The following is a 27,520-nucleotide window of genomic DNA, read 5'->3' as shown; positions in this document are numbered from 1 at the left end:
TTGTGATGTCATGGAATACATAAGCTTTGGATTCAGACAGATGTGGGTGTAACTACTGACTCTGTTAATTTATTTACTCTAAGCCTAGGTTTCCTGATCTGTAAAATGAGAATAAAAGGGCTGATGTCATAACTAAATCTGAATGAATGATATAAAAAATGTAAAGCACTTGACATATGGTAAATAATAATATAATTCTCTTCCAATGTGAAGTCCTACCAATTAAGCTTATGAACCAAAGGGCAGATGCAATCATAAGTATTAATCTTTTCCAGGATCTACAAGTTGTATGGTTCTAAAAGACCACTAAGAATGAGATAGAAAAGCTGCCTTATTTTGCAAAACAACTTTAGGGCCCATGTGTCTGATAGAAAGCAGCTAGGCTAGACATCTTTTCTTTAGTCTCAAGGACACATACTCTGCATTTGATAAACTATTGGAGACAACTCTAAGAAGCCTAGAGCAATGTAATACCAAGAGCTGACTGCTACTGTTTCAGTGCCTCAAAGCTAAGTCACTTGGATACCTACATTTCTGTTGTCAAGGAAATAGGATTCTCTGAGTCCTAGACAGATGGTGAGTGTGGTTAGGATGCTCCTTCCCAGGTGGAGGAAAAAAGGTAGAGAGGGCAGAGTGAGATTGCTCAGCCCAGGCTGTGTCAGGAGCCAGAGGTAGTGAAATGGAGTTACCATGCCCCAGCTTCCCAAAATATCCCTCTCCTAAGGCATATAAAGAAAAGAACTGGTGGTGACTACTACTAGCTCCTAGCTTGCTGAACATACTCAAGTAAATAACAAGAATCATAAGATCTCTAACCTTTACTGAGCTCCTGCAGCTCAGAACAATGCCGTGAGGGAGGCTGAACAGATATTATAATCCCACATCACATATGCGGAATCTGAAGCTCAGAGACAATATGTAGTTTATCCACAGTCCTGCAGACATTAAAGGATAGAAGTATTATTCAAGCCTAAGTCTGTTTAGATCCCATTCTAGAGGTTACCACATGGGAAGAAACAGAGTCATGAAGAATGCACCAGTATACAACTCTATTATCTGTGGCTTTTTGTCAGCAAAAACCATGCAGAGAGACCTATAGGGATGATGATGCTGCATTTATAATGGGGACCAAGAATAACAAATCCAGTTTAAGGAAGTAGGTACTTTGATGACTCACACTATATGTCTCCACAATGCTCTGAAACCCCAAATAAAACTAGCAGAATTTGGCAGAACTAGCAGAGCGAGTGATAAAAAGAAGAAATCTTATTCCTTAGTAAGAACTCTTCTAGGAGGAAAACAGGCCTGGAAATAGTACGCAGTGAAGAAACTAAAGATTACAATATCCCTAGTCTTTAAAATTTAAATAAAAATCATATGTTCATTTAAATTTCATGTGGAAACATAAGATGTCCTCAACCAAATATTTATATGACCATAATTAATCTGTCATTTGCCACAATGATTCTATATAGCAAACCATCCCTAAACTCAGAATCATGAAACAATAATCATTTATTTTTACTCACATGTCACTCACCTAGGTTAGGCCTATGTGGGCTTGGCACCAAGCTTGGGATGGATACAGGTATGCTCCACATGTCTCATTTTCCCTGTAATAGCAGGATCATTGGGACATGTTCTTTTCATGATAGTGGCAGAAGGGCAAAAGATAAGCCTAATTATAAAACACATTCCACAGCTCTGCTCTTGCCATGTCTCCTCAGTGAGGTGGCTAAGCCCAAAGTCAAGGAGTGGGGGACCATAGTCCAACCACCACTAGGCCAAAGCAAATTACATGGCCAACCTCAATATTAAGAGGATAGGGAAGTATACTCCTTCTACAGGGTTTGAGAAGGAAGATCAAGGAAGTGAACAAAAAATGTAACACAGTCAGTAAAAATTCTAGATGTGGGGCAGTATTTGTTTAAATTTAAAAGGCAGCACAGTTTAGTGGTGAAGAGCTTAGGCTATGCTGTTAAACAGGCTTGAGTTGAAATCTCACTTTGCCACATAGTATAGTAGCTTTTTACACATGATCACCATCTTGTATGTGCCAATGTGGGGCATAGTGGAAGAGGAGGTCATCAAAATGAGCAGAATGTTTGTTGCACTTAAGATATCACCCCAAAGGGATCCCTGGGTGGCACAGCGGTTTGGCGCCTGCCTTTGGCCCGGGGCGCGATCCTGGAGACCCGGGATCGAATCCCACGTCGGGCTCCCTGCATGGAGCCTGCTTCTCCCTCTGCCTGTGTCTCTGCCTCTCTGTCTCTCTCTGTGTAACTATCATGAATAAATAAATAAAATCTTTAAAAAAAAAAGATATCACCCCAAAGAAATCTTAAAATTGCTGTAACCAACAAGAAATATGTCTTGTACTCAAGAGTTCCAGTAAATCAAGGGGTGCCTGGCTGTCTCAGTCAGTGAAGCATGCAAATCTTGATCTCAGGGTTGTAAGTTTGAGCTCCATACTGGGTGTAGAGATTAGTTAAAAATAAAATTTAAAAAAATTTTTAAAAAGAGTTCCAGTTAATTAAGTCTTAATTGTTTGGGTTTTTTTTTTTCACTTTGCTTTGATTGCAAAAGAAAATGAAACATTTCCTGCAACAAACCCAAATTATCCTAAAAAAAATGGATTTGAGATTTGGCCCCAGGTAAGTTTTCTCTCATCAAAATTAATCACAAAGCCCAGGCAGAATATACATGGAGCATCTATTTGAAAGGTAAATATCAGGGATAGAAAGAACACCAGAATTTGAGGCATCACAAACCCAGCAGTGAGTTTACCATATTCTTTCCTCCTAAATCACCTGGCCAGTAATCAAAGTGTCAGAAACCCAAAAGTGTACTCTATGGTACAGATAGAGAAAGCTCCCCAAAAAGCTCTCTAGTTGTGGATGGAGGAACAGGAAAAGGAATTACTCATGATCATAAAGTAAAAGAAAACCCTAGTTTCTTTTCCTTCTTTCTCATTTTCACAGTATCTCAATCTCTAGGTGATTCTGCAGCTATAGCAATGGAAGCAGCAGACACTGGAAAACTGCAGAAGCCAAAACTCTGGAGAGAACTTTTCTTTCCCTTTGGTTGAGGTATAGTTCCAAGATGGCTAAGCTCATTACTTTTTTATTTTCTCTTTGTCCTCTTGATGCCTGGCCCTGCCAATAGGACAATCATGAAAGTAGGTGGTTTCTCATCAGAATATCAAAAAAGAAAGCCCCCAGGGAACCATAAAATATTGAGGATATTGAAGAGAGGGAGGAGCTCATAAATGTAACCCTATAATGCTGCTTATGAACTCCTACTCTCACTCCCCATGCATGTATGTGTGGATCTGGTCTGAATCAGCATACCAAATTCAGTTTCAAGAACTGAATCAAAAAACAGGCCATTACTCAGATTCCAGTCTGGCCACTGGGTGGCACATAGGCAGACAGATTCATATAGTACTGCAAAAGTTTTAGAAACTAAACTGACATAGGAACTTCAGGCCACAGAAAAAGTGTTGGAACTTGTGGTCTGAACTAAACCAGATGGATAACCTGATAACCCAATTAAAAATAAAAATATCAACATGCTCAACAGAATTTAAACAAATCCTAGGGTCGCAAAATATAATATTCAGGGGCACCTGGGTGGCTTAGTAGGTTAAGCATCCAACTCTTGTTTTCACCTCAGTTCATGATCTCAGGGTCACAAGACTGAGCCCTGCATTGGACTTCACATTCAGTGAGGAATCTGCTTGAGATTCTCTCTCTCTCCATCCTCTTCTATTCCTCTCCCCACTTGCATGTGCACATACTCTTACTCTCTCTCTAAAATAAAAAAATGTAATATTAAAAATGTCCATGATACAATCCAAAATTGCTAGACATATGAACGACCACAAAAATCTTGGTTGATATAGAAAAAGATAATCAAGAAATGACACAGATGTTGGGATTATCTGATAAAGACTTCATACAGCTATTATAGAGAAAGATCTAGGTGACCTTGAGTTTGATTATGATTTTTTAGATACAGCACCAAAAGCACCATATACAAAAAAATTGATAAATTGAGCTTTATTAAAATTAAAAATGTGTTCTTTGCAAAAGGCACTGCTAAGATAATGAAAAGACAATCCACAGAGTGGGATAAAATATTCACAAAATACATATCTGGTAAAGATATTCATATCCAAAAAAATTTTTAAAACCTTTTAAAACTCAACAATAAGAAAGCAAACAAATTTTTAAAATGGGCAAAAGATTTAAAGAGATACCTCATCAAAAAAGATATACAGGTGGCAAATAAGCATATGAAAAGATGCTCAACATGATATGTCATAAGGGAATTACAAATAAAACACCACTACACGCTTCTTAGAATATCTAAAATCCAAAAACCCAATAATATTATATGCTGGCAAGTGTGCAGAACAAGAGGAACTCTCACTCATTGCTAATGGCAATGGAAAATGGCACATCCACTTTGGGGAACAGTTTAACAGTTTCTTACACAGTTAAACATACTTTTACCATATGATCTTTTTACCATATGATCTGGCAACTGTGCTCATTGGTATTTACCCACTTTAGCTATAAACTATGTCTGAAAAAAAAAACAGTACACAAATGTCTATAGCAGCTTTACTCCTGATCACCAAATGTGGAAGGAACAAAGATGTCCTTCAATAGGTAAATGGATAAACAAACAACTTTGGTACAGCCATACAATGGAATGTTACTCAAGCAATGAAAATAAATGAGCTATCAAGCCACAAAAAGACATGGAAAAACTTTAAATACATATTGGTAAGTGAAAGAATCTAGCCTGAAAGGCCATATAAGATTCCAACTATATATTACGGAAAAGGCAAAACTATAGAGATAGTAAAAAGATCAGTGGTGGTCGGGGGTTTGGGGATATAGAGGGATGACTGGATGGATCATAAGAACTTTTTAGGGTGGTGAAACTATTCTGTGTGATACTGTAATGGTAAATACAGTATGCATAATGGTGACATTATGCATTTGTCAAAACCCACAGAAATATGCAACACAAAGAATAAACCTCAATGTAAAGTAGACTTTAGTTAATAATAATGTATCAATATTGGTTTGTTAATTATAACAAATGTGGCACAAGAAAAGATGTTAATAATAGGGATAACTGTATGGGAGTAGAGCGTGGTAACAGAGAACACTCTGTACTGTTTGTTTGATTTTTCTGTGAATGTGAAACTGTTCTTTAAAAAGTTAACTAATTACCAGAAATGTTAAAATTTAAAGATGGATTTTGTAACACATAGAAAAATCACTAAAAATATTGTTCACAACAGTAGATTAAAATAGAATACTAAAAATGTTTACTCCAAAATAAGGCTGGATGAGAGAAATAAAGGAATAAAACACAGAAGAAACAAAACAAACATGGCAGATGTAAATCCAAATATACCAACAATTACATTAAATATAAATCATCTAAACATACCAATTAAAAGACAAAACAGACGATAGAGAAAGAACAACCTGGCTTCTGCATCCTAGTCCTCAATATTGCACAGTCTAATTGAGACTATAGCCCAGAATCCGAGAAGATGATAAGTGAACCTCATACTCATGGTGCTCCAACAAACCTGAGAACATCTTTCAGTTCTTCCAGCACACTAAAATCATTTCTGTACAGGAACTCTGTACTTGCTCTTATCTGTTCCTGGAACACTGTTTGCATGAGTGCTTCCTTACCTTTTAGGGCTGAGTTAAATGTCACCTACTCAGGGAAGCCTTCTCAGGCCACCCTATGTAGTTAGCCTGCCTCTCCGTCACTCTCTATCCCCTTGTCTTGCTTTTCTTCATATCTTTATCACTATCTGAAATTAACTTGCTTGATTGTTTACCTCTTTGTCATCTCTCCCACAAGGATGTCAGGTTCATGAAGGCAGAGAATCATGTCTGTTTTGTTTACTGCAATATCCCCAGCATGTAGTAAGTGTTCATAAATATCTATTCAGTGAGGGAACAAGGAACATTTAAAATATATTTAAAGTATATATTACATCAACATAAAATTGAAGCATGGAATGTGCAGCACAGAAATTATTTTTTGATCAGATGTGGTTAACTGAGGCAGTCTTCTTTAAAAAGGTAAACTTTTATAAAGGTTTTGAAAATGGGCAGATACGTATTTGGAGAGAGGAGGGACAAGACATTCCAGGCCATGACAATTTCACAGGCATACAGCTGAGAGATGTAAACATACTTTAACAGCATGGTCCCAATTGGGCCATATCTAGGATTCAATTACATCTGGCAGATGGAGTTAAGTTACCACTTTCTTTACCACTCTCCACCCACAAACCAATTACATTGATTGACTTGTACTAGTACAAAATCTTCTGACAAAGGACATCAGCCATATCTCTTCTTGGATTTCTGTTGAATATATGGAGAACCCAGCTGAAGATATGTTTCTGAACAGATTTTAGGGCTCCTGGGAGTTCTCCAGCTGTATATGTTTCTGAACAGATTTTAGGGCCCCTGGGAAAGAATCCACCAATGAGTAAAAAGAAGTCTGGCGAATCAGATTTAGCAAGAGGGGCTGAGAATGAGGGGCAGGCAGAGTTTACAGTTATAGGATAGCTGTTGTTGCCTAAATCCATCTCAACCCAACTACTCTGACTGGGCAAATATGTGCTCTGGGGAATTAGGACTATGAGCAAAAAGCAAATGAGCTGACTAAACTCTGTAATATCACAGGACCCGAATAACTGTGTTATGAGATTCCCCTAAGGGAACATAATGCAGGAAGGAGAAACCTTTGCCCCTTCTGACTTTGCAGTTGATTGTCAAGGTCCATTGCTCTATGAGGATTGAGAGCATCAATAACCAGAATAATCAACAGGATATATCAGACTGGCAAGGCAGCAGCAGCAGCATCACTGACAGAATGAGGCACAGTATCAGCAGCAGTGATGGTGGTCTGGCTAATTCAGAGCTCATGTATGGTAACCCCTGGGGACTCCCATAAATACTTTGGCAGTGTCTTTTTGAGAGGGACAGGCTTAAAATTACTGTGTGATCAGATAGGGGCCAGAGCCAGGGTCAGTTAGTTATAGCCATAAATCAGACATGACAGCACAATGAAACGTGATACAAAAACAACCTTCACACTAGAATGACTATACATTATTTACTCTCTGACAAGAGCAGTTGTTTTCTTGGTGCCATTAACTGATTTGATGGTATTAAAAACCTAATAATTAAAATGACAAACTCACATGGACAAGTCAAAGTCTGCTTTGGTTAATCAATTTCCTTCTCAATGTGTGCTACTGCACTTCTAGAAAATCTGCTTATACTTGGGCAAATTTAGTGAACATGTTCATCAGTTCCACGACAGAAATGACACATTTTAAAATAGGAATCTTAGTACCACATACAAACTCACAGAAAGGAACATTAAAAATGGGATAAATAGAAGTCCTGGGGATGCCTGGGTGGCTCAGTGGTTTAGTGCCCACCTTCCACCCAGGGTGTGATCCTGGAATCCGGGGATCAAGTCCACATCGGGCTCCCTGCGTGGAGCCTACTTCTCCCCCTGCCTATATATCTGTATCTCTCTCTGTGTGTCTCTTGTGAATAAATAAGTAAAATCTGTAAGAAAAAAAGAAGTCATGGCCACAGCAATCAGACAAAAAAAAAGAAATAAAATGTATCTAAACAGGTAAGGAAGAAGTAAAACTATTTGTAGATGACATGATACTACATATAGAAAATCTGAAAGACCCCACCAAAAAACTGCTACAACTGATAAATGAAGTCAGTAAAGTCGTATGATACAAAATCAGTGTATACAACATATTTCTATAATGAAGCAGCACAAAGAGAAATTAAGAAAACAATCCCACTTATAATTGCACCAAAAATAATAAGATACCTAGGAATAAACCTAACCAAAGAGGTAAAGGTCTGTACTCTGAAAACTATAAAACACTAATGAAAGAATTGAACATGACACAAGGAAATGGAAAGACATTCCGTGCTCTTGGGTTGGAAGAATATTGTTAAAATGTCTATACTACCCAAAGCAATCAATACAGTTAATGCATTCCCTATCAAAATACCAACAGCATTTTTTTTACAGAATTAGAACAAACAATTTAAAAATTGATATAGAGCCACAAAAGACCCTGAATAAGGCAAGTTTTCAAAGCAAACTTGAAGAAGAAAAGCAAAGCTGAAGGCATCACAATTCCAGACGTTAAGTTACATTACAAAGCTGGAGTAATCATAACAGCATGGTACTGGCACAAAAATAGACTCATACATCAATGGAACAGAATAGAAAACCCAGAAATAAACCCACAACTATATGGTCAATTAATCTTCAACAAAGCAGGAAATACTATACAATGCAAAAAAAAAAAAGAGATAGTCTTTTCAACAAATGTTGCTGGGAAAACTGGACAACTACATGCAAAAGAAAGAAACTGGACCACTAACACCACATACGAAAATAAATTCAAAATGGATGAAAAACCTAAGTATGAGACCTGAAACCATAAAAACCCTAGAGGAGAACACAGGCAGTAACTTCTTTGACATCAGCCATAGCAACTCTTTTCTAGATATGTTTCCAGAGGCAAGGGAAACAAAAGCAAAAATAAACTATTGGGACTACATCAAAGTAAAAAGTTCCTGCACAGCAAAGAAAACAATGAAACTAAAAAGCAATCTATGCAGTAGGAGAAGATATTTGCAAATGACATATCCAATAAAGAGTTAGTATCCAAAATATACAAAGAACTTACTTAACCCAGTACCCCCAAAACAATCCAATTAAAATGGGTAGAAAATATGAACAGATATTTCTCCAAATAAGACATCTAGATGGACAACAGACAAATGAAAAGATGCTCAATATTATTTATCATCAGGGAAATGCAAATCCAAACTACATTGAGATACCACCTGACATCTGCCCAGAATGGCTAAAATCAAAAACACAAGAAACAACAGGTGTTGGTGAGGATATGGAAAAAAAGAAGGTATGTAGATACCTCATGCACTGTTTAGCAGGAATGCAGCCACTCTGAAAAACAATGTGGAGGTCCCTCAAAAAGTTAAAAGAAATAGAGCTCTCCTATGACCCAGCGATCACACTATTGGGTATTTGCCCATAGAATATAAAAACACTAATCCAAAGGAATACATGCACCCATATGTTTATTGCAGCATTATTTAAAATAGCCAAGATATGGAAGCAGCCAAGTGTCCATTGATAGAGGGATATATAAAAAAGATGTGGTATATATATAATGGAATATTATTCAGCGATAAAGAAAAATGAAATCTTGCCATTTGCAATGGCCTGGATGGAGCTAGAGAGTATAATGCTAAGTGAAATAAGCCAGTCAGACAAAGATAAATACCATATGATTTCACACATATGTAGAATTTAAGAAAAAACCAAATGAGCAAAGAGGGGAAAAAGATACAAATCAAGAAACAGACACTTAATTATTGAGAATAAACTGATGGTTACCAGAGGGAAGGGGGTAAGGGAGTGTATTAAATAGGTGATGGGAGACTCCTAACTCTGGGAAACGAACAAGGGGTAGTGGAAGGAGAGGTGGGCGGGGGTTTGGGGTGACTGGGCGACAGGCACTGAGGGGGCACTTGATGGGATGAGCACTGGATGTTATGCTCTATGTTGGCAAATTGAACTCCAATAAAATTATACCAAAAAAAAAGATTCAAAAAAAAAATAAGTGATGGGGACTAAGGAGTGCACATGTGATGAACACCAGGTGATGTATGGAATTGTTGAATCACTAAATTAAAAAAAAAGAATTGGAATGTTTGTCTTTTTAAAAAATATATTTTAAATGGGATAAATATAGCAACTCAATTGGAATGTCACAGGAAATGTCATCTCATTGGTTAGATTCATGGAGATAGGCAAACACTTCCTAAAATGCTTTTTTACAGAAATATATATTCCACTTTGGACTAGCTCTTGAAATAATAAGAATAGGGGTGCCGGGGTGGCTCAGTCAGTTAAGCGCCTGCCTTTGGCTTAGGTCATGATCTCAGGGTCCTGGGATCATGTCCCACATTAGGCTCTCTGCTTGGCAGGGAATCTGCTTCTCCCTCTCCCTCTGATCCTTCCCCCTGCTCATTCTCTCTCTCTCTCTCTCTCTCTCTCTCTCTCTCTCTCTCTCCTTAAATAAATAAATAAATAAATAAATAAATTCTTTTTAAAAAAAGAAATAATAGGAATAATAGCCAACACTTACTTGGGCTTACTCTGAGTCAGATACAACTCTAAGTATTTACTTGTAAACACATACCCAATCCTCCTAAAATTCCTATTAGTCAAGCACTTAGTATCTCTATTTTTCAGTTGAGCAAAATAAGACTCAAAAAGTCTATATAGTGAGTGGCAGAGAGAGTATTCCAACCTAGGAAGTCTGATATCAGAAATAAAGCTCTTATTTTGAATGTTTTCTGTGCATATTTAATGCTTGGATCCCACCTCTAGCTTCCCAGGGTCCACCAGAGTGGTACTCCATCACAGCCTACCTTTCTGAGCAATTCTCGTACAACATGGAAAATAGGCTAAACAAAAATGTGCCTGTTCATGAACTTGTCTATTCAGCCCACTCTCTCCATGGGCAGGTAAGTATGCTGCTTGATTGGAAACCTATGCTCTTTCACTCTAAGCAGATGAGTTGGTAGCAAAATAATTGTCCCAGCACTACTAGTTCAAGGTACTTAGTCTGGTTCATAAGACAAAACTGTTTTATTCCACATCTGGACATGATCCCCATGACTAGCTATTAGTAGGACATTCATTTTAAGTTGGTTCTCCAACATAGAGATGACTCTTACCAAGTCATCCATATTCTCTACTCTGGCCCAAGGTTCAGTTTCACAAGGAAATAGGCCATTAGGGTAAATAAACCTTCCACATAAATCTTAACCACTTTTTCAAAACTATTTCTTCTATTTCCCCTGCTTTGTATCATGTTTTATCACACACCTGATGACCCAACAATTTTTTGTTTTCTGTTTTTGAACAGATAGACCTAATTTACAATACCACCTCTGCCACTTCCTAGCTCCATGTTCAATCTAGGGCAAGTTACTTAACCTTTCTTTGATTTAAATTTCGCAACTCTAAAATGAGTACACAGACCTATCCTTACAATCAAGTTAGTGGGGAGAAAATGAGCATATGTGTGAAAACATTTGGCAAAGAAGATACAAAATAATATCATTTTGCTTTAAATTGCATAAACTCTCAGAAGGACAAATAGCTGGAATCAAAAGTGAAAATAAAATAATCTTATAAATCCAAGGAGACAGGATTTTTTTAAAAGATGTTATTTATTTATTCATGAGAGACACAGAGAGAGAGAGAGAAAGAGGCAGAGACACAGGCAGAGGGAGAAGCAGGCTCCATGCAGGGAGCCTGATGTGGGACTCGATCCCAGGACTCCGGGATCACATCCTGGGCCAAAAGCAGGCACTCAACCGCTGAGCCACCCAGGTGTCCCAGAGACAGGATTTTTGATGGATTACAGTTTCCAGGTGTCTATCTATGAACCTCCACTGCTCAGTATTAATAATCTGTATAGACTGTCATTTTCTTGGCATTCAGCAATGGCCAGAACTCAACCAATCTGTAATCACAGTTTCTAGTAAATACAACAACTTCAGTCCTCATAAATTCAATTCCTAGTCTCTACCATTTTAACCAATATCTAAACTAAATGCTCAGGTTCTTTAAGAACAGTGTCTAAAGCTATCGGACCATATTGCCAGACAGTGGGTTCAATTTTTAATTAAAATAGACCATGGGGTAAGGGGTGCCTGGGTGGTTCAGATGGTTAAGCACCTGCCTTCAGTTCGGGGCATGATCTCCAGGTCCTGGGATCAAGCCCTGCGTCGGGCTCCTGGCTCACTCTCCCGCTGCCTCTCTCCCCTGCTCATTCTCTCTCTCTCTCTCTCTCTCTCTCTCTCTCTCTCTCTCTTTCTCTCTCTCAAATGAATACATCTTTAAAGATCTTTAAAATAGACCATGGGGAATTATTAATGGGCCATTTAGCTTCTCCAGAATACCTCCAAACATATTATTTGTTTTTCTCTAACCTGCAGTCATTCTGAAATACCGGAGTCCAGACCAGTATAAAGAAGTATGAGTTCAAAAAAGGGAAATTCAAAATGAGAAATTACAGAAGGAAACTGAATCTACCAGACAAATTTTCAGCAAGAAATTAACATATGCCACATTTGCAAAAAGGATAAAACAACCATTCCCCCAAATATCCATATTTTAAATTAAACCTTTATTAAAAATTGAGATCAGCTGAGTTCCCATCAATATTACACATGTCCTGCAATATTGTAATCATACATATTTCATTAACTACATACCCACAGCTTTCTAATAAGATTTCCATTTGGACTTCCTGTCATTGGAGCTTATATTAGTATATAGGCACATGGAGTCCATGAGGAAGGGAAGAAAAAACATAATAACCAAAATGTGCTTTCATTCTCACTGTCAGCAGGAACTGTAGCTTGAGACACATAATTTAAAAGCAATACTGGCTTGAAATACTGCATTAGACAAGAAAAAATACAGTGGCAGATTCAGAACAGAGAGAAGAAATCATAACGTTGTTTATCACAGGTAATTGCAGGCTTTCAATATTTTTTAATTTATTAGATATCATTTCACCAAATTTCCTGTCTTCATTTGCATGAAAAAAAGAACTCTGACATTTGCTTCTGCAAAATACTCATTATCTGGTAGAATTTTGAAATCTTAGAGCACACAGTAAGAGGCACAGACAGGCAGCCCTCAAGTTACAAACCAATGACACAGTGTTCTGTTATTACTTGCTTAATTTCTGACAGTTGCCTTTCAAGCAATCTCTTCGATTTGAATGAATGCTATATGCACTTAACCTTCACCTTTACTTTTTCTATACCATTTTTCAGGTCATGCTTGTCTTAACTTGACCACGTAGAACAGGACAGGGTCACTGTGAAATGTCAGTGCCAAAATAGATTTGCAAAAGCAAAACCAGGGATAGCCTGGGATTTGTTTGCCTGGAGAACATGGGCAGGCTGCCACAATCTGGCCTTTGAGTCAAAGAAAATTGGGAGCAGAGTTAGGATCAAACATAGGGCAATCCCAGCAGGGAATGATAGATCCAAGTGGATGAATGTGAGAGTTAACATCCACGGGCAAAACTGAAACCAAAGGTATAAAAGGCCTGACAACCAGGGTAGATACAGACAAATCCTATGTATCACACTTCCTTGTAATCTTTCCTTGTAACCTTTTGAAGGCATAGGACCCCAATCCCTGAGATATGCCTCTAACAGTATGAAGAGCACAAATCTCTTCACAATAAACTCCCACGATACCTAGCATGAAGTAAATGTTTAGAAATTATCTAAATAGAGTGCTATAAAGTACAAGTCCATGATCCTTTATATGCAATTTCAAAATACAAAGGGCTCTGAAATGGAGAGATATTTATAACTCATTTGGCATCAAAATCTGACATGAACAATTATGAGGTTATTTATAGTCTACATTTATCCTTCTTAGAGTGAATATATTTATACGTTTTGCTGCAGAAATATTACCGAGTCTGATTATGAAGCACTGCCCCACACGCTACTAAGGACATCATAAAACGTTTGGTACACACATTGGATTACCTTATTTAAAATCTGAAAAATTCTGAGTTTAAAATCACAGTTGGTCCTAAAAATCAGATAAGGGATGTGGATCTGTATTAAAAGCAAGGTGCCCAGTTGTCGGGGCACCTGGGTGGCTCAGTTTGTTAAGCAGAGGTCTCTTGGTTTCAGCTCAGGTCATGATCTCAGGGTCCTGGGATGGAGCCCTGCTTTAGCCTCTGTGTTCAGCAGGGAGTCTGCTTGAGATTCTCTCCCTCTGCTCCTCCTCCCACTCACACTCTAAATCAATCAATCTTTTAAAAATAAATAAAAGAAGTTGTCTCTGAGTACTGGAATTGTACAGTTTGTTTTTTAAAACTTTTCTGTATTTTAAATATTTTCCATAGTACATATATTATTTTTATAATTATAAAAATATCTTAATAAAAAAAACCTATTCATCACAGATATTGCAGGACATCTGTCAACCCATATTCTTTTGACAGTTAATTTATTACATACACTTAAACAAAACAGTTCTCTAAACAAATGTTATACTATAAATCAGGCTTTTTATCAGTAGAAACTTTGACTTTATTCCAAATGAGGATTTCAAATGAGGGGTATTGGATCAATTCAAATGAGGGGTATTTCTTCCTCAACCATTCATTTTTAAAAACATTTTATTCATTTATTCATGAGAGACACAGAGAAAGTGGCAGAAACATAGGCAGAGGGAGAGGGAAAAGCAGAGTCTCTGGAGGGAGCCCAATGTGGGACCCAATCCCAGGACCCCGGGATCACGACCTAAGCCAAAGGAAGATGCTCAACCACTGAGCCTCCCAGGCATCCCTCAACCATTCATTTTTTAAAGTTAATAATTCCAAGCCAACATGCTTGTTTTAGAGGGAATTTATGTATTGAGTGACATTGCTTTTCAAACTCTTCTGCCAAGGCAGAAGAGAATGAACAGTTACTCCAGGGGGCCTGAAGGCATAAAGCCTGTCTCCTTGGTCCTCCATTGTAACCTAGGTGCCCAACTCAGGTCCTGGCAGGAGTGAAATGAGTAAAAAAAATGAATAAGCTAATAACTAATTTTCTTTTTAGAGCACTGCCTAAAAACAATCCTGCTTGTAATACTTTAAGGATCAAAGAAACTCTTCAAGGACATACATACCTTATTTACATGTCTCTCTAGATGTTAATTAGTAATCCTGGAACCAAGAATTTTCTCAGTGGTCAATTTAGGATTTCCCAAATGGCCTAGAAGTTTTAAGCAAAAGTGCTGAGGAACATATGGGGAAGGGAATACTAATGGTTTGAATTTTTGTACTTATCTCTGCAGCCAAATCAAGCCCCATAGATTAAAAACCTAGAGTAGAATCTTGGAGCCAGATAGGCCTGGGAAGTGTGTGTTTGTGTGTATACTTTGAATTTTTTTAACTATGCAAATTGGCTTAAAGCCAAAGACTCAGGGCCTGAAAAAAAAAAAAAACAGGCAAAAATTGAAAGTATCAGTTCTTACGCAAATAAAAATCAGAACTGAAAGAGACATGATTTCTTCTTTCCATTATCTCTGGAATGTTAGTGTGTTGAAAATGGAGTGGATTAAGATAATTAGATTCTTTATTGACAAGACTAGATTAAGGATATCTGTGAGTAGGATAAAGGAGAAGCATCTTCTCCTTATAGGAAGGGAAAGCTTGTTTCTACCCATTCTTGTTCAACTGTTGTGAAAGAGGAATAAGATGCATCTTGTGGGCCATAATGCTCAGCAAATAAATGCCTTACCCTGAAAACTGAAAACAGATTGGAGCCCTGGACAATGCTCAACATAATACAACATAATATTCCATGCTCTTAGCAGCATGGTACTCTTCTGCTTGGAGTCACAGCTCATTATGTCAAGAGCTACTACTGTGAAGTAAGGAGATCTGGGAAAGGTCCTCCTGCCCACTCATTCATTCAGTCATTCAAAAATATTTATTGAGGGGCTACCATTGTCCGGGCTCTTACTTGGAAGATACAAAACTAAGTATAGTGAGAGAAGAACACAGAAAATTACCACTCATTTGTGATTTAATCTCAAAATATAGCAAGAAGGAACAAACATTTTCTACCCTACCCCTGCCCGCAACTTCATTTCCAGCTAGAAGATGCCAAAGCATTCAATGGTAGTATTCCATCTCATCAGCTAAAGGTTGGGTTCTCTGCTTCAGTGGCCCTTTGTGCTGCATCAGCCATGTCTTCATCATGTTGAAGAAGTTCTCCATCCTTTCCAAGAGCAAGCAGGTTTTGACAAGGTGGGATAGAAGAAAGTTAAAGAGGTCTGGGGACCTGTCAGGAAGGTTAGGAGTGTAGGAAAGGGAGGAAAGACAGGCCCATCAAGGGAAAACAAAAAAAAAATGAAGGCAGCAGCTACAGGAGAAGAAACTCCACCAAGAACAAACTGGTAGCTGTAACAATTTTGCCAAAGATTTACTTTGCAATAAATACCAGAGCCAGGAAATGGATTGGGGAAGCGGGCACCTCAGCAAAAGAGCAGAGAAGACAGACAAGTATGTGGAGGAAACTGTAAGCCAAATGCATCTGCTCAGGATTCACATGGTTGTTTCTACATTTCTTTATGGTAATTATAATTCAGACCACTGAGAGATCTAAGTCTATACTCTCTGTCCCACTCCCTTATACTCCTGGACAGGTTCCCAGACTCACTAAGATCCTATTTCTAGTCTGAAGACTGCTTGACTGTGTGATTATAAAACAGGAAGTCACATGGGGCCCTTTAATGATATCAAGGCCACAAATACTAAGAAAGGCTTCCTGCACAACATTAGGGTAAGATATAAAGTGTCACTTGTCATAAGTCTGTGCAATTAATGAAGAAAAACTGAGAGCCTTCCCCCTAAGATCAAGAACATGACAGGGGTGTCCACTCTCACCACTGTTATTCAACATAGTACTAAAAGTCCTAGCCTCAGCAATCAGACAACAAAAAGAAATAAAAGGCATTAGAAAAAGAAATAAAAGGCATTCAAATTGAAAATAAGAAGTCAAATTTTCCTCCTCATAGATGGCATGATACTGTTTATAAAAAACTCAAAGGACTCTACCCTAAAATTGCTATAACTCATACAGGAATTCAGCAGTGTAGTAGGATATAAAATCAATGCACAGAAATCAGTGCCATTTCTATACACTGAGACTGAAGAAAGAGAAATTAAGGAGGCAATCCCATTTACAACTGCATCCAAAACCATAAGATACCTAGCACTAAACCTAACCAAAGGGGTATAGGATCAATACTCTAAAAACTACAGAACAGTTATGAAAGAAATCGAGGAAGACACAAAGAGATGGAGAAACATTCCATGCTCAGGGATTGGCAGAATTAATATTGTGAAAATATCTATGCTACCCAGAGCAATTTACACATTAAAAGCAATCCCTATCAAAATACCATCGACTTTTTTCACAGTGCTGGAACAAATAATCCTAAGATTTGTTTGGAACCAGAAAAGACCCCGAATAGCCAGAAAAATGTTGAGAAAGAAAACTAAAGCTAGGGACATCACAATGCCTGACCTCAGGCTATATTACAAAGCTGTAATCATCAAGACAGTATGGTACTGGCATAAAAACAAACACATAGATCAATGGAACAGAATAGAGAATCCAGAAATGGGCCCTCAATTCTATGGTCAATTCATCTTTGACAAAGCAGGAAAGACTATCCACTGGAAAAAGACAGTTTCTTCAATAAATGCTGTTGGGAAAATTGGACAGCCATGTGCAGAAGAATGAAACTAGACCATTCTCTTATACCATACACAAAGATAAACTCAAAATGGATGAAAGAGCTAAATGTGAGACTAGAATCCATCAAAATCCTACAGGAGAACACAGGCAACACCCTTTTTGAACTTGGCCACAGTAACTTTTTGCAAGATACATCTATGAAGGCAAAAGAAACAAAAGCGAAAATGAACTATTGGGACTTCATCAAGATAAAAAGCTTCTGCACAGCAAAAGAAACAGTCAACAAAACTAAAAGACAACCTACAGAATGGGAGAAGATATTTGCAAATAACTTATCAGATAAAGGGCTAGTATCCAAGATCTATAAAGAACTTATCAAACTCAACACCTAAGAAACGAAAAATTCAGCCATGAAATGGGCAGAAGACATGAACAGACGTTTCTCCAAAGGAGACCTACAAGTGGCCCATGGGCACATGAGAAAATGTTCAACATCCCTTGCCATCAGGGAAATACAAATCAAAACCACAATGAGATACTACCTCACCCCAGTAAGAATGGTGAAAATTAACAAGACAGAAAACAACAAACATTGGAGAGGATGTGGAGAAAGGGGAACCCTCTTGCACTGTTGGTGGGAATGCAAGCTAGTGCAACCACGCTGAAAAACAGTGTGGAGGCTCCTCAAGAAGTTAAAAATAGAGCTACCCTATGGCCCAGCAATTGCACTACTGGGGATTTACCCCAAAGATACAGATGTAATGAAATGGCAGAATTGCACCCCAATGTTCATAGCAACAATGTCCGCAATAGCCAAACTGTGGAAGGAGCCACAATGTCCTTTGTCCTTTGACAGATGAATGGACAAAGAAGATGTGTGTATGTGTATATGTGTGTATATGTGTATATATACATACACACACACACATATACCATGGAATATTACTCAGCCATCAGAAAGGACAAATACCCACCATTTACTTCAATGTGGATGGAACTGGAGGGTATTATGCTGAGTGAAATAAGTGTATCAGAGAAAGACAGTTATCATATGGCTTCGCTCATATATGGAATATAAGAAAAAGTGAAAGGGAGTATAAGGGAAAGGAGGGAAAGTGAGTGGGGAAAAATTAGAGAGGAAGACAAACCAAGAGAGACTCCCAACTCTGGGAAACAAACGGTTGCAGAAGGGGAGGTGGGTAGGGGGATGGGGTAACTGAGTGATAGGCACTAAGGAGGGAACTTGATGGGATGAGCACTGGCTGTTATACTATATGTTGGCAAATTGAATTTAAATAAAATATTAAGTACAAGTTAAAAAATTGGTGCAATTATAGATTAATACAGATGTGGAGTGTGATTTGATGGATCAAATTCCCAATCTCTTGCCCTCTCGCTCTTTCACACACACACACACACACACACACACACCCCTCACACATTCTCCACTGTCATTCTCATAAAAAAATATACCTAAAAACACCAATATATTGACTACATCTTTGAAACTCTTGCATCCTGAAGCATCTAAAATGTCACTTGACAAATAATTAGAAAATATTTCCACCAAAGGCCAATTATTTTTAAATAAAAAAAAATGTCTACATTCCAGCTTTTGTCTGCACCCTGACTCTGGGCACAAACTCAACATCTAATTTTAATTAGCCATCTTAGAAATGTGTAATAAAACAGGCAAGGGAAGATCAATGTGAAAGGATGGGTGACATAGAACAAACATCCCCAATGACGGAAAAATCCAGAAAGCTCCTCTTTTTCCCAGAAGGTTATCTTCATATTATAGAGGATAGTGTATTTTGCTTTCTTTGGTTAAAGGAACACACCTGACAGGCGAGTTTTAGAGCATGCCAGTGAGTTCAATGAGGGCCTCCTCCATAGAAGACTCTCATCATCAAGTTTTCCATGACACTCACTCCCAGTGAAAAGGCTTAAGGCAAAATCCAAGTTCATTAGTTTCAACTTCACAAAGGCAGGAAAATACCCAGCTAAGTTTGCCTTCATGAGAAAGTACCTTTAAATATGCTTAGGGTGTCTTTTTTTTTTTTTTACAAGATCCCTTATTTGCATCTGACTCTGCTCACTGCAATATAACACACACATAAAACAGTGCAACTGTGTTTGTTTTAATAAGGCCATTTTGAGCAGCTGTTTAATGATCCATGTTGTTAAATGAAAACTACAGGTGTTCCAAATGCAAACCTTATGGCCCAGGGCCCCCCTTATTACCGCTTCACAATTAGCAGCCAACTGCTCTTAGGCTGTGCAAAGAATTGCCGCCATCATCATTACATTATTTCTTAATTTCATTCTCTGCCTAAGTGTCTTCCCCCAAAGGAAAAACCTGCTTGGCATGGGAAAGCATAACACTGACAAAACTAAAAGGGAAGGAGAACACAAACCACTCTGTCCAACCAAAGGCAGGCTTCAGTCAAGGGGGAAATAGCTGGCTGAAAGGCTCAGACACTTGAGGAATACTCCAGAGTGACTTGATGGTCAAACTGAGCAAAGTCTTCTTGAAACTACTGGTGTGCAAGAGGATTCCATTAACTCTTTCCTCCTCATGATTTTCCAAGCTTTATTATTCTGCTAAACCAAAATACCAGAAGCCACATAACTGGAGCCTATCACTCTGGCTTCTGCTTTTGCATAATTATCAGTTTAAACCTCACAACTTCAGCTTTCACTGACAATACATACAATAAGGAATAAAGGAGAAAAGCTTCCATATCTCATGTGAGATTGCTAATCTATAGCATCATTCATTACATAGCTTAATACCCCTTACATAAGGATGCCTGAGACAAATTTAATCAGAGCTCAGGAACAAGTTTATCTTCCCATATCAATGGGTATTCTTTCTTCTATAAAAGTAGTAGTTCTCAATTCTGGCTGTACATTAGAATCATCTAATATTAAACATATTCACATGACAGGTACATCCTAGCCCAGTTAAATTTGGAGTTATAGAAGTGGGTGCTGAACAAGGCTGTTGAGTTGTGCAGCATCAGGGGTCACCACTTACAATGTGCTTGGCTAAGCTCCAGGGTTATACTCTGCAGCCAAGGTTGAGAACCACTGCCCCAGAAAATTAGAGTTTTATAATTCACTGCCTTTGCCTCTTCATTTTGGTTACTAAGAAGCTCAAAACTAATTATATTGAATTACAGTAGTTTTCCTCTGCCAAACTTTTTCAATATAGTTTTCCCTCTGAATCCCCTTGCACTAATGGTTTTACCAGTACTTTAATGTAAGCTACCAAATATTCTTTTTGTAGATAAAGTAAAATAAAATGAGCAAATAAAGAATTTGTTGGGAAGCAAAGGTAGATCAATATATGGATCTCTAATCATCACCAACATAAGATGGCCAAAAATGGTCTCCTGGTTCCCCTGATACTAGCTCTTTCCGAATTCTTCCCATTGCAGTAAAAGATGCCCCATTTGCTCAGTTACTCAAAAGTGATCCTTGACTCTTCTCCTTTTCTTTCATCCCATATCTTACAAACACCAGAAAGTCTTTTTAGTTATGTCTTCAAAATATTTGTAAAATCTAACAGCTTCTTGCCATTTCCACTGCCAGTATTTGGGGGGTTTTGTTTTGTTTTAGGATTTGGGTGGATTTTGTTTTTGTTGTTTTTAGTAGCTTCAAACAATCCCAGAATCTCTGGGGCTTCTGGAAATAAATATTTATTTCTTGCTCCAGTTACATGACAGCTGCAACTCAACTGAATTCTGCTGGGTTCTACTGGGATGAACTTAATTCCATGTGTCTACAAAGGACCCTGAAAGTCATGCTATTCTCATAGTGGAGAACAGAAGCAGAAGGGTAGCAAACCAAATCACAAGTACATTTACAACTCTGCTCTGATAGGATATAGGTTACATTTTCTCAAATTTAATTGGCCAAGTCAAGTCACATGTCCAAGCCCAAAGTTAAGGGGGAGAGAAAATATACTTAGCCTACAGGAAATCATGGCAAGAAAGAAACAAATACTTTTGAACAAATATACAATTACCGCAGTCTTCTAATAGCTACCCCAGTTTCCACCCTTGGTGCCATTTTTTTCAACACAGCAGCCAGAAGATTCTTATTAAAATTCAAAACTGGGACACCTGGGTGGCTCAGTGGTTGAGCATCTGCCTTTGGCTCAGGTCATGATCCCAGGGTCCTGGGATTGAGTCTGCAACAGGCTCTCTGTGGGGAGCCTGCTTCTCCCTCTGCCTATGTCTCTGGATCTCTCTCTCTGTATCTCTCATGAATAAATAAATAAAATCTTTTTTTAAAAAATTCAAAACTGATAACATAACTCCCTTGCTTAAAATCCTCCAATGGCTTCCCAACACATTTAGATTCAAATATAAATGGTTTGTTTGTTTAAAATTCCCTTCATGATCTGACCCCTGCTTATCTCTATGGTCTCCTCTCTTATTAATCTCCTCTTCACAAACTCTATTCTAGCTACATTGATTCTCACATATACCTTCCCCCACTCATTTTCATTGGCTCTATCCTCTACCTTCAATGTTCTTCCACTTGATCTTTGTAGTCTGGCTCCTTCTTTCATTAAAAACTAAGTTTAAGTATTACTTCCTCAAAGGACCCTTCCCTGACAACATAATCGAAGGTTACTCCTCCCAGTCACTCTATCACATACTCCTATTTTAATTACCCATATGCCATATATTACTACCAGAAATTATCTATATTATTTTATTTACATGTTATATAAGCCCTCCCGACTCAAGTTTAAGCTCTTGTTTTATTTATTTATTTGAGAGAGAAAGTGTAAATGCATTCATGCCAGCAGGGGGAGGGGTAAAGGGAGAGGGAGCTGCAGACTCCCTGCTGAGCAGGGAGCTCCAAGACTAGGCTCCATCCCAGAACCCCAGGATCATGACCTGAACCGAAGGCAGATGCTTAACCAACGGAGCCACCCAGCACCCCAAGTATAAGCTCTTTGGAGACAGAGACCTCATCTGTTCTATTCACCATTTTATTTACAGCACCTAGAATAGCATATGAAAAGTAATAGGTGCTCAATGAATATTCATTGAATGACTCAATCACTCCCCAAGAAAATCTTATATTTGTAAATATTTAAGTAACTATAACAATAGTTTCTTCAAGCATAGGACAGGGAATTGGACTAGATGACCTTTTGAGTCTTATCAAATCTATGGTTTTCTAGACAAGTCCCTACATTTGTACAGCAATTTTCCATTTGCAAAGATTTTCACAATCATTGCCACTTTTGACTGTCACAAGAACAGTGGGATTTCCAGAGCAAGGTATTAATACATGTGAAGAAACTGCTTTATACATTGGGTAAGGATAAGGAAAAAGCAACAACTGAGAAGCACTATTACTGACTATTTTTTAATTTTTTTTTATTGGTGTTCAATTTACTAACATACAGAATAACACCCAGTGCCCGTCACCCATTCACTCCCACCCCCCGCCCTCCTCCCCTTCTACCACCCCTAGTTCGTTTCCCAGAGTTAGCAGTCTTTACGTTCTGTCTCCCTTTCTGATATTTCCCACACATTTCTTCTCCCTTCCCTTATTTTCCCTTTCACTATTATTTATATTCCCCAAATGAATGAGAACATATAATGTTTGTCCTTCTCCGACTGACTTACTTCACTCAGCATAATACCCTCCAGTTCCATCCACGTTGAAGCAAATGGTGGGTATTTGTCATTTCTAATAGCTGAGTAACATCTGCCTTTGGTTCAGGGTGTGTTCCTAGGTCCAGGGATCGAGCCCCTCATTGGGCTCCCTGTAAGGAGTCTGCTTTTAAAATATTTTTTATTTTTATTTATTTTTTATTTTTTTTATTTTTTATTTATTTATTCATAAGAGACATAGAGAGAAGCAGAGACATTGATAAAGGGAAAAGCAGACTCCTTACAGGGAGCCCAATGAGGGGCTCGATCCCTGGACCTAGGATCACACCCTGAACCAAAGGCAGATGCTCAACCTCTGAGCTACCCAGATGTCCCCTGACTGACCCCTTGTATGTGGACTGATGTAAGCTGTAGGATCTAAGCTCTTCAGGTTCCATACTTTCCCTTTCCAATCCCCATAAGACATTCAGGCACTGATACTGGTGTTGTATACCAGCCCCTGCCATCTCTTTTTGATTCAGAATCCAGATATCCCTATCCTATACTCCTCCACTCAGCTGGATCTGGTCAGAGAAATCTATGACTAGACTGTGACCTTGTCCCAAAGCAGTTCGTTCTCCTTGTAAAGGAAACAATCTCCAGAAGTAAATGAGATGAAATTCTCTGCTGGTATAATGCATTGAAATGAGTCCAGACCATCGTGAGGAGTGTGTCTCACCATGCCCCTGTCCACAAGTAAGCAGAGAAAGGAACAGATGGACCAATTTTACCATCTTTAAAAAAATTGTGTTTTCAGTATGGTCTCCAATATGGAATTTTGTTGGGGGAGTGGATGGCCAAAGAATTTATTTCAGGAAGATAACCATAAACCTAGTTATGGGCAAGTTGCATGTTTTCTGATTGATAGCATTCATTAAAGTGTGGACCAACAAATGAGCCAGACTTCTGCAGTATGTAACTGTCCTTGGAACAAACTTCAGGTAGAAACCGAGTCTGTTGAAACATGCCCAAATCCTCTACCTCCCACCTGCCAGTGCTTGGAGATCTTCACAGAGAGCCTTGCCTCTGTTGGTTCTGCTAACAGAGTTGGTGCCTGCCTCTGGCCTCTGAAGAACCCGGACTTACTCTAGGTAAGATCACCCACACTGGTTTTGTCTATTCTCACTAAGAAGCAGGTTAAATCAGAGCAGAGGAAAACAATCCTGCTCAATGAGATAGCAAGAGATCAGTGGGGTTCAGAAAATACCTTTTTTTCCTTCAAATTTTTTTCTTTCAAATTTTTGTTTAAATTCTACCTAGTTAACATACAGTATAATATTGGAGAAAATACTTTTAATCTTAACTTTGGGGAACACTATGCTTAATGAAAGGTAAAGAGGAATGCAGATGATCACCATATGGCCATGCTTAGAAAATAGGAAATGAATAATGATGGTGGACTTTAACAATGCTTAACTTAATTCCCAATTTCTGATCCCCAACTACCACCACCTTTTAGGTAGATCCCAGTATAATTCCCTCAGTTCCAAATGAGAACTCCCTTGTAAGGTTATCTTAACAAGCATAATATGTTAGGGCAAAGGTATAAGACAAGCAAAAAATTTTCAAAAAAAGGATAAGACAAGCATAACTAGAATATAAAATTGTATATGGATGCAGGAGATTCAAAGTTTGGAAAAATAAAGAGGGGTCTGATCATGCCAGATGTTGTATGGAAGGCTGGAGTTTAGACATTTACTTAATGGTAACTCCCAATTTGGTTGGGGGGAAGTTGGTGGGCAATAGTGAATACAACAAAGAAGGAGCTACTTGTTAATCCTAGCTCTGACATTACTCACAGGTAAAAATAAGCTGTTTAACTACAGGAATTTGAGCAGCACCAACAAGCCCCCATGCTTTGTCCATACTCTCCTCCCATTAACCCAGCCACGACCACCACACCCAAAATCCTAATAAAATATAACGACAACAACATTAGTCACTAACTTTACTAAGCACTTATTATATTCCAGAATCTATTCTTTTTTTTTAATTTTTATTTATTTATGATAGTTACAGAGAGAGAGAGGGAGGCAGAGACACAGGCAGAGGGAGAAGCAGGCTCCATGCACCGGGAGCCCGATGTGGGATTCGATCCCGGGTCTCCGGGATCACGCCCTGGGCCAAAGGCAGGCGCCAAACCGCTGCGCCACCCAGGGATCCCCTCCAGAATCTATTCTAAGCACAATACATAGTTTATGATTCATTCCTCTAGTTCAAGATATTAAAACTTCCTGATAAAAATGCATGTTTCTGGAAATAATACATTAATCTATTATCAACCACTAACATCTAAATATTCACTAGATCATAATATTAGTGAAGGGTTGTATGCAGAGAAATAACATGAAAAAAGTTTCTGGTAGATTCATTTGACAGGTATATAGAGAATCCATTAGGACTAGAAAGAACCTAGAGCCCTGCATGAGTCAAGAGGCTATTTTATAGGAAATCCTGTTGCCAAATGAAAGACTAAGTTTTAATTGATATATCCTATAAGTTTTATAAATTTAGATATATATGTGTGTGTACGTATGCATACACACACACTCATTTGTGTATATACTACAAAACAAACCCAATCAGATGGGCCCTTTTAAGCAATAAGTGCACAGATGTGAGTATGCAAGGGGAGGTCCAGAATTAGGTTTTGGGGTTGGCACTAAGAGAGCCTAATCGCTCTGCATAAGAAAATTTGTAATACTTTCATATATATCTCCTGAGAGGACAGGAGCAAAAGGAAAAGGGAAGAGGCCATGAGGAAAGATCAAGGAGGCTAAGCAACACAGTGGGAGGCTGAAGCTTGGGCTAAGGGACTTTGAAGCACAAAAATACCTACTACTCCACTTAAAGTTGTTTACATACCTATGGTAAAAATCTCTCCATATCCCCCAAGCTTCATTAAAACTGGCGACATCCACTTTCCTTGTGGGAGTGGGTTTTTGGAAATTTAAGGAGAGGGGTTATGTTCTGAGTTTGAGTCAATATACTATAGAACAGAAACTGCACATACAGCCGCGTGAGAAGACTCTGAAATGACAAGTGCTCAGAGCTATGAGTCAATGCAATGCCATTCACAGCTCATGGAGGGCTTTGGAATTTTCACAGTCACTGGGATAAAAGTTCCAGCCAATCTTATTTAGATCCTAAGGATGATGAGGGTCACTCTAGCTGACATCTATATTGCATGTGTATAGGATCTTAAAATGAAATGCAAAAGCAATGAGAACTAGAAAGTTTTCCAACACAATTTGGTTGTCATAGGCCTCTGAGCTATTATTTTTTTCTTCTCCTTTACTTTTGTGTGTATGTGTTTGTGTTTCCCCTTTCACTCAAAGCTGGTGATGGCGAATTATCAAAAAAGGTCCAGTAATTCCAATCCTAGGTAGATCGTATCTGCAATCTGCAATCTGTAAGTGAGCTTTATGAAGAAAGAAAACCAATCAAGGTAGAAGAATATTGCAAGCCATATGCCAGTGTCAGGCAGGGAAGCTGCAGCTGTGCTATCAATTAGAACATTCTAATACTCGGCTATGAAGACTGACACTTTGAAAGTAATTAAGTATTAGATATTTTTAGGTAATTGTTGTTACAGGAGCATACAACCTGTGCATTTGGGAGATCAAAGACTTGATGATAGTGGCATCCTCCTTGGAGGCTGCACTATCTTAATTGTCCATAATCATTTTCAACACTTACGGTGTTTTGTGATTGCCTCAAGCATAACAATTGGTCACATGTGAACCAAGGGAGAACTGCCGCCTCTTCTTTTTCGCTAAATATCACGAAAAGCAGCGGGGGCATATTGGAATATCAAACTAAAACACAATGACAGAAATAGCCCATTGACATGCTAGATTCCTATTAAAAGCATACACTGTTACAGCTAATTTTCTATGACTAGTAGGGGATCCTAGGAGGCAATAATCATTCTGTCAAGATGCTGAGATTGTCAGAGGTGTCTCTTTCGAGCCAGAGTAAAAAGAGAGGAAAATCTTAGCTGATCATTGTTTTAGTTAACATATTGGCATTGTGTGTCCCTACCATGTGATCAAGCCCTAGATCACACATTGTGAGGGAGACAAAATGACCCTCAATAACAAGAAAGAATTCACAGCAGTACATTTGCATAAAATCATAGATTGTAAAGAGCTTCTAAAAACTACCATACCTGAGACTCACCCTTTACCAGTCAAATCAGAACTTTGGGGCAGTGGGGGCAGGAGTTGGATATTGATATATTTTATATGTATTTTAGAGCTTCCCAGATGATTCCAAAGTCAGCCTGGGTGGAGAACCACTTATTCATCCAACTCCCTTATTTTACAGGTGAGAGAACAGAGACTCACAAGGTCACACACTTGTGACAAATCTATACCTTATAACCAAGCCTCT

This window comes from Canis lupus, chromosome X (assembly GCF_048164855.1).
Source record: "Canis lupus baileyi chromosome X, mCanLup2.hap1, whole genome shotgun sequence".
Classification (NCBI taxonomy): Eukaryota; Metazoa; Chordata; class Mammalia; order Carnivora; family Canidae; genus Canis; species Canis lupus.
This window is presented reverse-complemented; position numbering follows the sequence as displayed.